This window comes from Natator depressus, chromosome 2 (assembly GCF_965152275.1).
Source record: "Natator depressus isolate rNatDep1 chromosome 2, rNatDep2.hap1, whole genome shotgun sequence".
In the NCBI taxonomy this organism is placed as follows: domain Eukaryota; kingdom Metazoa; phylum Chordata; order Testudines; family Cheloniidae; genus Natator; species Natator depressus.
Window position 1 is genome coordinate 160,899,530 of NC_134235.1, and position 12,917 is coordinate 160,912,446.

Sequence of the window (12,917 nt, forward strand, 5' to 3'; positions counted from 1 at the left end):
CAATTCCAAATAATTTTACCCAGGCTCCTACAACTGGTGTATAGGCAGTGAAAGCATTTCTTTTCTTCATAGCCTTTGTTTCATTGATTAATTTTGTTCTCAACATCTCAATTTTCTGCTAAATGAATACTCATATCTTCCTTCTTTTTACCTTCCCCTTTTATTATTAGCTTAACATCCTTTTGACTACTTTAGCCAGCGTGTCCCAAAGGAGATTGACGACCCTTCTATTGAGGTGGAGGCCATCAATTATACAGCCCTCTCTCCCCATAGAAAGTGGACCAATGTACTACAGAACTGAAACCCTCCACCCTTCACCATTTACCTTGTCAGTGGTTCACTTCCAGAATCTTCTCCCTTCTCCGTTCCTTCACTCATGGAATAAGAATGATCTCCAAGAAGATTGCTTGGATATTCTTCTATTTCAACACACTTCCGAGCTCCTGAAGTCATCTGTTATCTGTGAGATATCCTGCAACACAGTGTGGTTAGTGCCAGTATGAACCATCACCAGTGGATCCTTGCCCATGAATTTCAGAAGCCTTTTCACTCTGAGAGTGATATCTCATATCTTGGTTTGAGGACGATAACACATTCTCCTATTGTCTGCCTGTCCCTTGAAGAATGTTCCTTTGATTCTTCTGGGTATTGAATCCCCAACAAGAATAGTCTGTCTTCTTTAGATGGTTGGAGATTTCTTTGTGGGCAAGCTTGATTTTCTTACAGGTTGGCCTGAGCTGCCATCCACAGATGTATCCCATATATCTCTCCATTCTCTCAGACTAGCTGGATCTTGAGAGAGATCTTCCACAATTTCCACATTGAGGGCCTTGTATCAACTGGAAATGTCTAGCTGTGTAGAATTCTTCCTGGTTCTCTTCTCTCTAGTGGCCATGCAGAGTTCTTCCTATAGTGTTCTTCCTATCAAGCCATGAAGAGATTAACACCTCTCTGTTGGAAGAATATATAAAAATCATGGGAGCTGTTTATGTTAATTCAGGCTTCTTTTGTCTCTGAATAATTACTGTTTCAAAATATCAGCATGAGTTAAAATATTAGGATACAATTTTAAGAGTTGAATGACATCATTTCAAATGGCTTATTAAACATTAATTAGATTTAAAGCTGTGTGACTTGACATATACTTATGTGTCCATCAGGAAGTTGAAACATCTGTTTTTATATGTAATGTGGGTTATAAGGTTACAAAGTTACAAATACCACTAGGGGATATCTTATCAAATCAGTTAACAAGTGACATATTCAGTGCCATATTTTCTAGAACTGCTAGTATAAAGGTTATTTTTTCAGTGACTTTTTTGATTATTAAGCAGTTGTCTGAAATACTATTGTACCCATTCAGTTGACTGTAATTTAAACAATTTACCTTAAATGTCTATTTGTGATTTAGGCAGCATAATTCAAAGCTGAAATGGAAAATAAGTTTGAGCATAATGCAGCAAGAGTAAAAACAAAAACAAACCCGCAAAACAAACAAAAAAAGGACCAGAGTAATACTCCTTTTATGATTACAAACCTAGGCATTTGAACTTGTTTCTTTTATTCATGTCTCTAGTACAAAACATCAACACAATCTGAGAAAGTACAGGCACAGTAAAGGAAAAAAACCTAATAAAGTCTGCCTGAGGGTGCAGAATTAAACTAATGTAATAAGCTTAAAAAATGCCAACTACAAATCTCAGTATGTACAAAATAAAAATAAATGTTCTATTAGCCTAGCACCTATGGTGTACACCAAACTATCAAAACTGAATTCAAGTAAAAGATAACACTGGAAACATAATACAATACAATGCATGCTGAGCTGACCATGCAAGCTGCCCCAGTTACCTGCAGATGGAATGAAAAGTCAAGCAAAAGAAAAATTTCAGAAAGCCTGATATTAGCTTAACTCTTTTTTTACAAGGTTGTTCACAGCCAGAAAACATTCCATCTCTATAGCAGCAAATATGTGTACACCTTGGCACTTCCTCCAAGTTCAGATTTTACATCTGTGGGTATATCAGAGCTGATACAGGGTCCAAATTAGTTTAATTTGTGTCTTGTTCCTTTTGACTATTTGTGTTTATAAACATCCAGGGTGAAATTCTGGCTTCATTCTGAAATTCGGGGGGGGGGGGGAAGGGAGAGAAATAATCCCCTCCTGATCCCTGCAGGAGATCAGCTGAAGATGTGAAGCATGAGCTTTAGGAACATAAAATACAAACGGGAACAGAACCCCCAGAGGGTTGCTGAGTTCTGCCCCCCCACCATCACAATCATCCCCCGTCATACAATCCCACTAATAAATTTGTCTGTTTCTCCCTTAAAACCAATTAAGTTTGTTTCCCCCACAACTCGTATTGGAAGGCTCACTCCTCTGATGATTTAGAAACCTTCTAGTTTCCAGTCTCAATTTGTTCTTGTGCCAACATTTTTCTTTTAGTTTAAATAGCTCTTCACCCCCTTGGTATTTACCCCCCCATGTATTTCAGAGAACAAATATAACCTCTCTGTCTTATTTTTGCTAGGTTAAACAAGGCAAGTTCTTCCTGTCACCTCTCTTAACATAGGCTGCCCATTACCCTGATCATTCTAATAGCCCTTCTCTGCATCTGTTCCAGTATAAATTCCTCTTTCTTGAACATGGGTGACCAGAATTGAACACAGCATTTTAGATGAGGTCTTACCAGTGCTTTGTACAACGCAATACTTTTCTATCTCTACAGGAAATGCCTCACATGATACAAGCTAAGATCGCATTTGCCTTTTTCACAGCTGCATCACACTGGTGGCTCATCGTCATCCTGTGGTCAACCAACACACCCAGGTCTTTCTCTTCCTTGGTCGTGTCCAACTGATGATTCCCGAGCTTGTAGCAGAAATTCTTATTATTAGATCCTAAGTGCATGACTTTATACTTTGTATTACTGAATTTCATCACATTCCTGTTACTTCCAGTCTTCAAGTCTTGTTTTCACTGCACTGTTAGTTTGAGCTATAACTCAAGTTTTGCCCCAACCCAATTCTCATCCACAAAGAAAAATCTCCTGCTTGAGTTAAGTGCTGCTTTAAGCTTGAGCTAGCTGGCCCATCACAGGTATGGGTTTGAAACTCCTGTGCCAATAATGCAGTGGAGGTGCATCAGCTTGGGTTACAATTTATCAATTGCTAATTCAATCAGTCTGTGCAGTTACTAGACCTAGACTAGCTTGAGTGGAGTAACTTGAATGCAGTAACTTGAGCTAAGCGTTGAAGTGAGGACAATCCCTAAGTATCCTTATGGGTGGGTGTGGCTGCCTGTTATCCAGCTCTGTGGGAGGCAGACTCTGCTGCATATTGGGGCTCTGGTTGCATTACATTATTGCATTTCAGTGGGAGTTAGGTGCCTAAATACCATAAAAGGCTTCACCTCATTCCTTCAGATACCCTGGATGTTACAATATATTAGGCTTGTTTCTCCATTCATTTACACCATGTAGTGTTGCAGCTGCTGAATTATTCTTCTATACTAAAAAAACAAACAAAAAACAATGGGGAGTCCTTGTGGCGCCTTGGAGACTAACAAACGTATTTGGGCATAAGCTTTCATGGACTAAAATCCACTTCATGAGATGCACGGAGTGAAAAATAGAGTAAGCAGTATATATATTATAGCCCATGAAAAGATGGGAGTTGCCTTACCAAGTGTGTGTGTGTGGGGGGGGGGGCAGTGCTAATGAGGCCACTTCAATTAAGGTGGAAGTGGCCTATTTTCAACACTTGACAAGAAGGGGTGAATATCAACAGAGGGAAGATTACTTTTGTAGTGCTAACGAGGCCAATGCAATCAAGGTGGACGTCGCCAATTCCCAACAGTTGACAAGAAGTTGTGAGTATCAACAGAGGGAAGATTACTTTTTGTAGTGACCCATCCACTCCCAGTCTTTATTCAGGCCTAATTTGATGGTGTCCATACAGGCCATTACCCCCTGATCCCACTGAGGGTTACCAAAAGAAACTGCACCATCTGCTCAAGAAACTCCCTGAAGAAGCACAGAAACGAATCTACACAGACACAGATAGCCTAGAACAGAGGTATTCTGTCTGCTACCCAAGATCCATAAACTTGGGAATCCTGAACGACCCAACATGTCAGGCATTGGCACCCTGACAGCAGGATTGTCTGGCTATGTGGACTCTCTCCTCAGGCCCTACGCTACCAGCACTCTCAGCTATCTTCGAGACGCCACTGGCTTCCTGAGGAAACTACAGTCCATTGGTGGTCTTCCTGATAACACTATCCTGGCCACTATGGATGTAGAAGCCCTCTACACCAACATTCCACACAAAGATGGACTACAAGCCTTCAGGAACAGTGTCCCTGATAATGTTACAGCAAACCTGGTGGCTGAACTTTGTGACTTTGTCCTCACCCACAACTATTTCGCATTTGGGGACAATTTATACCTTCAAGTCAGCAGCACTGCTATAGGTACCCTCATGGCCCCACAGTATGCCCACATTTTTATGGCTGACTTAGAACAAAGCTTCCTCAGCTCTCGTTCCCTAGCATTCCTACTCTACTTGCGCTACACTGATGATATCTTCATCATCTGGACCCATGGAAAAGAAGCCCTTGAGGAATTCCACCAGGATTTCAACATTTTCCACTCCACCATCAACCTCAGCCTGGACCAGTCCACACAAGAGATCCACTTTCTGGACATGACAGTGCAAATAACTGATGGCCACATAAACACCACCCCATACCAGAAACCTACTGACCGCTATACTTACCTACATGCCTCCAGCTTTAATCCAGACCACATCACAAGATCCATTGTCTATATCCAAGCTCTAAGATACAACCGCATTTGCTCCAACCCCTCAGACAGAGACAAACACCAACAAGATCTCTATCAAGCATTCTTAAAACTACAATACCCACCTGCTGAAGTGAAAAAACACAGATTGACAGAGCCAGAAGGGTATCCAGAAGTCACCTACTACAGGACAGGCCAACAAAGAAAGTAACAGAACGCCACTAGCCGTCACCTACAGCCCCCAACTAAAACCTCTCCAGCACATCATCAAGGATCTACAACCTATCCTGAAGGACGATCCCTCACTCTCACAGACCTTGAGAGACAGGCCAGTCCTCGCTTACAAACAGCCCCCCAACCTGAGCAAATACTCACCAGCAACTACAGACCACACAACAAAATCACTAACCCAGGAACCAAACCCTGCAACAACCCCTGTTGCCAACTCTGTCCAAATATCTATTCAGGGGACACCATCATAGGGCCTAATCACATCAGCCACACTGTCAGAGGTTCATTCACCTGTGCATCTACCAATGTGATATATGCCATCATGTGCCAGCAATGCCCCTCTGCCATGTACATTGGCCAAACTGGACAGTCTCTACATAAAAGAATAAATGGACACAAATCAAACTTCAAGAATTATAACATTCAAAAACCAGTCGGAGAACACTTCAATCCCTTTGGTCACTCGATTACAGACCTAAAAGTGGCAATTCTTCAACAACAAAACTTCAAAAACAGACTCCAACGAGAGTCTGCTGAATTGGAATTAATTTGCAAACTGAATACAATTAATTTAGGCTTGAATAAAGACTGGGGGTGGATGTGTCATTACACAAAGTAAAACTATTTCCCCTTGTTTATTTCCCCTCCTACTGTTCTTGTCAACTGTTGGAAATGGCCCACCTTGATTATCACTACAAAAGGTCCCTCCAACCCCCCGCTGTCCTGCTGGTAATAGCTCACCTTTCCTGATCACTCTTTTTACAGTCTGTATGGTAACACCCATTGGTTCATGTTCTCTGTGTTTATAAAGTCTCCCCACTATATTTTCCACAGTATGCATCTGATGAAGTGAGCTGTAGCTCATGAAAGCTTATGCTCTAATAAATTTGTTAGTCTCTAAGGTGCCACAAGTACTCCTTTTCTTTTTCCCCTCTGTTGATATCCACCCTTTCTTGCCAACTGTTGAGAATAGGCCACTTCCACCTTAATTGAATTGGCCTCGTTAGCACTGCCCCACCCCCCCACTTGGTAAGGCAACTCCCATCTTTTCATGAGCTGTAATATATATATTGCTTACTGTATTTTTCACTCCATGCATCTGATTAAGTGGGTTTTAGCCCACAAAAGCTTTTATGTCCAAATACATTTGTTAGTCTCTAAGGTACCACAAGGACTCCTCGTTGTTTTTGCTTATATAGATTAACACGGCTACCACTCTGAAACCTGTCCTCTATATTAAAGATTTCTTCTAAATATTTAATTGCAAATATAAGATGCAGGATTTTTTTTTAAACTAGATTTGTTTTTGTGTAATTTTGTGTAACCACTTTTAGAAGCAAAATTAAATTAAATTGATGCTCATCATAATCGAACACATGCTAACCATTTCCAATAAAACATAGCTACCAAGAAACAAAACAAAACAAAAACTCAGTACACTTAAAGCAATAGACCAGCAGTCATTAAATATTTTTAACCTTGAATGTATAATACAATTTTATTAAGTATTTAGAAAAGAAATTGTATGACAACTTAAGTAGTCTTTGCTATTATGTTAAATAGTTTAAATGTCTGTTAAATAATTTAGATAATTATGTGCAAATACAATATTTGTTAAAAATGTAGACAGTGTTTCCAAAAATAGATTTATACCTTTTCAAATGTACTGTTAAATAACCAATAGTGTATGCATAGAATTCCTCAATGTTAGAATACATTCAAAGTCACCACTAATGAACCAAAGTGACATTTGATGACACATTGAGCAGTAACATTCTTAAAGTAACTGAAGAGGATGGAATAAATCTCTGGATACAGTGTCATAGTTCTGAGTATAGTCTAGAAGGAATGTAATGAAAGTATCAGTTAATGCCTTAGTCAACAATGATATGGATGGTAGATTTTAGGAAGATTGTAGTAATATATTTTATGATCTAGTATAAAGCTTTACATCTTTCAAAAAGTCAATAGGTGATGAATGAAATGTTGTATTATTCACAATCTAAAACAAAATGGAATTAAGATTTAGAAGTGTAGACTTTCAGTTAATTAAATATGAATTTCAACAATGTTAAAATTGGTTACTACTATTTAAGTCTAGTGAAATTGAAGGGAAAGTGAAAGAATGACTAAAGATGAGCCAAACTCACATGTTTGGAATCAGATTCAGATGTTTGGAATTAGGTTTTGGCTCAGGCCTACATTTAAGGTTCAGTCATGTGAAATGTGTTAGTATCACCATCAGTTTGGGATTAGAAATTTTTCCCCACATGTGTGACAGATACTTTGACATATACAGTGGATCATACAAAACTTGATTTCAGGGGGAGGGGAGGATTTGTGCTCTGGGATCTAGCAAACATGCCAGAACACAATAAAAGTGAATAGGACATTAGTTCATTACATGGTCTTGACCACGTATACATTGTCTTGATCCCCATGTTATCTATTGTGTGGTGTACAGCAGAGAGAACAAGAGTGTTATGTGACACCACAAGTAACAGTGGAACTATTTGTGGGCATAATCTGAGCTGAGGGAAGAAGGGGAAAATATTCATTCAATACATCACTTTAAATCATCACTAAAATATTGAATTCTCATTCATTAATTATTTATTACTTGTATTACAGTAGCATCTAAAGATTGGAGCCCCATTGTGCTAGGCAATTTACATACCCATTGTCCTGTATAGCTTATTATCTAAATAAAGAAGGCAGTCACAGGTTGAGTGAAAAGAAATATTAGCCCCATGTTATAGCCAGGTTCGGAAAAATATTTGCCCAAGGTCATGCAGGAAATCTGTGGCCAAGCCAGGAATTGGCTCAGATCTCCTGAGTTCGAGTCCGGTTCTTTAGCTGCACCATCACTCTTCTGTTCCTTTGAATAAATTGTCCGACCAGCAGTATACGGAGTAGTTACCTGCACTGAGTAGAACTGAGTCTTAAAATTTAGAGGAGGTCTGAAAAAATTTTGCGTGAAAAATCTTTTGACTGAAAATGAACATTTTAATGACAAAATTTCATTTTGGTCAAAAGTTTTTGTTTGTGATTAAAAAAAAACACTTTATCTCAATGTTTATCCCTCCCCCAACCCCAGTTTTTTTTTTTTCCCAGTGGGGAAAAAATGTGTAAAAGTGAGAGAATTTCCTCCAAGGTTTTCTCATGTTGTTAATCTATCCCATCCCCCATTTTTAAAGAGTTACCAAAAAAAGTTTGTGCTTTTCCCATTGAAATATTTGAACCTTTAAAAAATAATAATAATTTTGGAATTCATTTTCAGAAATGTGAACATTTTTGTCATAAATCTAAAAATGTCCTCAAAAATGTAGGACTTCCCCTATTTTTTCATTGTTTTTGTGAAACACTTTTTCCAACAATCTTTTCTAAAATCTTTGGCACATTCACTTCCTTGCCCTCAACAGTAAACAGGAACAAGTATTGGTGGGATGTCTGAGGAGACACTAGCTTAAGTAAGAGCCTCAGCTTTTAAGTTAGTTGCTTAACGACATCCCCCATTTTTAGCCTTACCCCTGCTACTAACGTGAATCAATATGCAACTCTGCTGTGCCAGATCAAGCGTATTATACCAGGTTGTGATGAAAATTTTGTGCCTGCCGCAAAATGGTTTGAAAATGAAAAAAAAAAATCCAAGTTCTCTTTCTTTGGCTACCATTGGCCTAGAATAACAGTAATAAAGACATAAAAATTGGTTGTTTAAACAATGACCCAATTTTGTTGGCTTTGGGAACATTATGTCCATTTCATAAGTCTCCATTTCTCAGTTCTTCAGAACTTTTCAGTTTCAGGTAAGTTTTTTTGTCTTGAAATCTTCCATGGGCTATAATTCATTTTGCATGGAGGTTGGTCCCAGCCTCTAGGGATGCGATTGAAAAAACTGCTAGACTTGTTGGGGACAGATTCTCAGTTGATATAAAATGGTGTCGCTCCAATGAAATTAATACAGTTATGTCAATTTACTCTAGCTCAGCAGTTTTCTTTTTGCTTTTAGGAGAAGAAGGGGAACTGAACTTCCACGTATTCCTCTATTTATTTTATTTATCTGACTGTTTTACATTGCTAATGTGCCCATTATCCTGGTATATAAGATCCTTTGGAGAAAAATAAAATAACATAATTTGGCTTATGTCTGCGCTCAAACTTCCATTCACTGCTTTACTTAATGAAACTTTGTTTATTTCCATAGGGAGCTTTGATTGGGCCATTCTTATTTTGCCCTCATTGGGCTTGAATAAAATTGGGTCTTCTGTCATGGCCTGATAGTGTCAGGCTGATTCTGACCTCCAGAGGTAGGGCATATAATAGCTAAATAACTTCTGGCAAGAATGCCTTGTCCCTGGCCAGCATATGGCATCAAACACTGGTATGATATGTTCTCTTCAGTCTATCTTACCTACAAGGTGGGATACTATGTGTTTAGAGTGTTTTCCTGTAGTGTAGCTGAGAGTTGAGTAAATCATGGATCATAGTGGTAAAGGCCATCCAAACAAATGGCTGAATTCTCCTGGATATTGCTATTTATAAGTCTCAGAGCAGGAATGAATCCAAGAGGGCCCAAAAGACTGTGCTCCATACTGATAAGAGAGGGCAAGCTGGCTTATAATTACCTCTTCCTATGAGAATCATCTCATTTTGCTTAGATTCATCTTGAACAGATACTTTTCATCTGTCCATTTATTTTCTCAAGCTCTGAAGCATCTGGGAAACAGTATTACCTGTGCCTGATGAAAAAGAGACACTTAACTTTTACCCTCTGTCTTTCAGTGCAGCTCAATTTTTCCATCCCTTATGATGCACAGGGGTATGGAAAAAATATCAGCTAAGGATTATAGTAAAGCCTCCATATACATGAATGACTTGTGGAAGAGAATGAAGCCAGGGAAGCAGAGCTGCAGCTGGTATAAATTATCATAGCTGTGTTGCAATTGATAGAGCTATGACAATTTAAAACAGCTGTGGATCTGCTCTTAGGGATCTAGAGATGCATTAACCAATTCCGCCTTGTACTCCACCTCTAATTTGTCACTTTAAGCCAAAACATCTCTCTAGTGTAGGCCACAAACCAATCTGAACAAGAAATTAGGTATTGCTATCTCCCCTTTAAAGGGTGTTAGCAAACAAACCTGTCACATTTGTGGAATCTTTGAACAACTCTGAGGTCTCTTCATCATTCCCACTTCACCATATGTTGTATTTAAAATGCCTTTTATCATTTGGGTCATGATTAGCATTTATAAGAGCTATGAGGATGCATCACACAGAGAATCTATCCCTGAAACAGCATTATTTATTGATCTTGTTTTCAAAAAAGAAATTACCATTTCTATTTCATTACATTGCATTTCACAATGAACTGTGAAATGTACAATCCATTTCAATAAGGCCCCATTATTTCACACATTAGAGACAGTTGTTACTTATAATGGACATTTTGGATCAATTACATTTAACTGTGTTGTCATTTAGCTTCCAAAAAGCAGCCTCACAAATGAGCTCTGGAGCCTGTAGAAACAAGGATAGCATGTTGTACTCATCATGAATCCCTTAAAAGGCCCTGCAAATAGAGTGATTTAAACTCAACATTCGTCAGTGAAGCTCAGGCTGGCATATTCTATTAGAGAATATGGATTTTTACTTTTCAATAGAAAAAAAAAGGGATACAATTGGGATCCTTGGCAAACTCACCACATTTCAAGAATTAATCTAAGAGCCAAGTATCACATATGCATTGAAAATGGAACCCAAACAATCAAAGTAAGACCAAGCATGGTCTAATGCATGGGACCCTAGACTGGGCTTTGCGGGAAATGGGTTCATTTCCTGGCTCAACCACAACCTTACTGTGTGACCTTGAGTCAGTAATTCACCTGACCCTGTGCATCAGTTCCCCATCTGCAAAATGCAGATACTACCTGTTGATCTCATAGAGGAGTTGTAAGTGCAGAAATCAGTCTGTGATTATGAGGTGCTCAGTTTTTTACTGCGGTGTGATGAAGGTCTATATACATTCCCTAAATAAATGGGTTGGGCTGCAGATACTCTTTTCAGAACTGCTTGGGGACATGAACCCTTCTCAGGTACATTTGTTCTTCTGTCCTCTTTCTCATCCTCTTGCTGCATCCCTTCATCACTAGATCTAAGAAGATAAGAATCGCTATACCTGATCAGACCAATGGTCCATCTAGCCCAGTATCCAGTCTCTGACAGTGGCCACTACCAAGTACTTCAGAGGGACTGAACAGAAGGACAATTATTGATGATTCATCCCATCATCCAGTCCCAGCTTCTGGCACCTGGATGTTTAGGGACTCCTGGAGTGAATGGCTACATCACTGACCATGTTAGCTAACAGCCATCAATGGACCTCTCCTTCATGAACTTATCTAATTATTTTTTGAACCCAGTTATACTTTTGGCCTTCACAACATCCCTTGGTGAGGAGTTCCACAAGTTGGCTGTGCCTTGTGTGAAATATTTCTTAAGTTTGTGTTAAACCAGCTGTCTATTAATTTCATTGCCTATTAAGTTCTTGTCTTATATGAAGGTGTAAATAACACTTCCCTAGCTGCTTTCTCTAGACCATCCATGATTTTATAGACTTCTATCATATCTCCCCTTAGACATCGGTTTTCTAAGCTGAACATTCCCAGTTTTTGTAATCTCTCCTCATATGGAAGCTGTTCCACGCCCCTAATCATTTTTGTTGGCCTTCTCTGTACTTTTTCCAATTCTAATATATCTTTGGGGGTGACCAGAACTGTACTCAGTATTGAAAGTGTGGGCGTAGCATGGATTTACATAGTGGCATCATGATACTTTCTGTTTTATCTTCTATCCCTTTCCTAATGGTTCCTAACATTCTGTAAGGTATTTTTTTTTGACTGCCGCTGCCTGTTGAACATGATATCTCTAAATAACGTCAGCACCTGGGATGACAGCTTCCTCTCCACTGTGAAATGGACTGAAACAACAAATTTATTTTATGTATGCTTCAGAATAACCAAAAGAGCCAAACAGTCCCAGGGCATTTTTTATGTCACTGGCAAATTTAATATATATGTTTTGGTATTGAAATCAGGCTATATCTGGGGGACCCAAATATGAATACCTGTCATGGATTCTATGGGGAAAGATGGCTACATTTCTATAAGGGCCATTCTGGCAGCTAATGTAGAGAAGGTTTATAGCTTCATAGCATGCAAAACTCATGCATGTATGTCTGGAGTTGACTGAAAAAGGACAAACATGATCTCCAATCTTCAAAAAAAGGGAGACGTTGATCTGGCTAAAAATTCACCTGGTGCTAGGTGTTTGCTCTCTACAGTTCTCTGTAAGGTTATACTTGAAAATGTTTTTTTTCAATAATACAAAATTGGGTCATCAATTTGATTGCTACTGACAGTAAATTAGATTTGTTGGGCCTGGTTCTCTATCTCCTTACATACGGTAGTCCTGGGCATCTGTGGGTGTAAAGTGTTACCAAATCAGAATAACATTTTACATCCAATTTGTACTCACTTTGCACACATGTAAATGAATATAAAAAGGGGCTAGGCAGTGGGGAATCAGATGGAAAAAATGTCTGTCTATGCAATGTAAACTGTTGGAAGAAAATTAGAAGCTACTGAAAAAGTATGAATGAAATCCAGGAAACACTTTTCGCTGTGGAGATGAAAGCAGACAATTCTAAGACATTCACTGATGTATTAATCCAGGCTAAAGGGCTAGTACCCCCTTTTCAGTTGAGAACCTTTTCAGTGGTCTGGTGATGTAAAGTTCTCTACACCACTGACTTGGCCACTGCATAGGAGAATCCTCCACTGGCACAGAAAGTGCTTTAGGTTCTCCTGCATCCACACTCTT